This window comes from Rhinoderma darwinii, chromosome 7, assembly GCF_050947455.1.
Source record: "Rhinoderma darwinii isolate aRhiDar2 chromosome 7, aRhiDar2.hap1, whole genome shotgun sequence".
Classification (NCBI taxonomy): Eukaryota; Metazoa; Chordata; class Amphibia; order Anura; family Rhinodermatidae; genus Rhinoderma; species Rhinoderma darwinii.
This window is the reverse complement of record NC_134693.1, coordinates 86,912,984-86,914,094: the sequence shown is the minus strand read 5'-3', so window position 1 is coordinate 86,914,094 and position 1,111 is coordinate 86,912,984.

Sequence of the window (1,111 nt, the reverse complement as noted above, 5' to 3'; positions counted from 1 at the left end):
GGGCGGAGATGGGTGAGGGAGCTGGTACCCTGGGACAAGACGGCCCCCACTCCCACCTCGGATGCGTCAACCTCCACAATAAATGGCTCCCTTTGGTTGGGCTGAACCAGCACGGGGGCCGAGATAAAGCACTTCTTGAGGGTCTCAAAAGCCTGGACGGCCTCAGGGGGCCAATGGAGGACATCAGCACCCTTGCGAGTAAGGTCCGTAAGAGGCTTAGCGACGACCGAGAAGTTGGCAATAAATCTCCTGTAATAGTTAGCGAACCCCAAAAAACACTGTAGCGCCTTCAGGGAGGCAGGTTGGACCCATTCCGCCACAGCCTGAACCTTGGCAGGGTCCATGCGGAATTCATGAGGGGTGAGGATTTGACCTAAAAATGGTATCTCCTGTACCCCAAACACACATTTTTCGGTCTTCGCAAACAGATTATTTTTCCGGAGTACCTGGAGGACCTTCCTGACATGCTCCACGTGGGAGGACCAGTCCTTGGAAAACACCAGTATGTCATCAAGGTACACTACAAGAAAATTACCCAGGTAATCTCTCAGGATTTCATTAATAAAATTCTGGAAGACGGCAGGGGCATTACACAACCCAAAGGGCATGACCAGGTATTCGAAATGACCTTCGGGTGTGTTGAACGCAGTTTTCCACTCATCCCCCTCTTTGATGCGGATAAGGTTATATGCCCCCCATAGATCGAACTTAGAAAACCATTGGGCCCCCTGAACCTGATTAAAAAGATCCGGAATCAAAGGAAGGGGATACTGGTTCCTTACGGTGACCTTATTCAGGTTCCGATAATCAATGCACGGCCTAAGACCACCATCCTTCTTCCCCACGAAGAAGAAGCCAGCACCTACAGGAGAAGTCGAGGGGCGAATGAAACCCTTGGCCAGGCATTCTTGGATATACTCCCTCATAGCTTCACGTTCAGGACATGAAAGATTAAATATCCTACCCTTAGGAAGCTTGGCACCAGGCACCAAATCGATGGCGCAATCGTAATCTCTATGAGGGGGCAACACCTCGGATGCCTCCTTAGAAAACACATCAGCGAAGTCCTGAACAAACTCAGGAAGCGTGTTTACCTCCTCCTGGGGAGAAA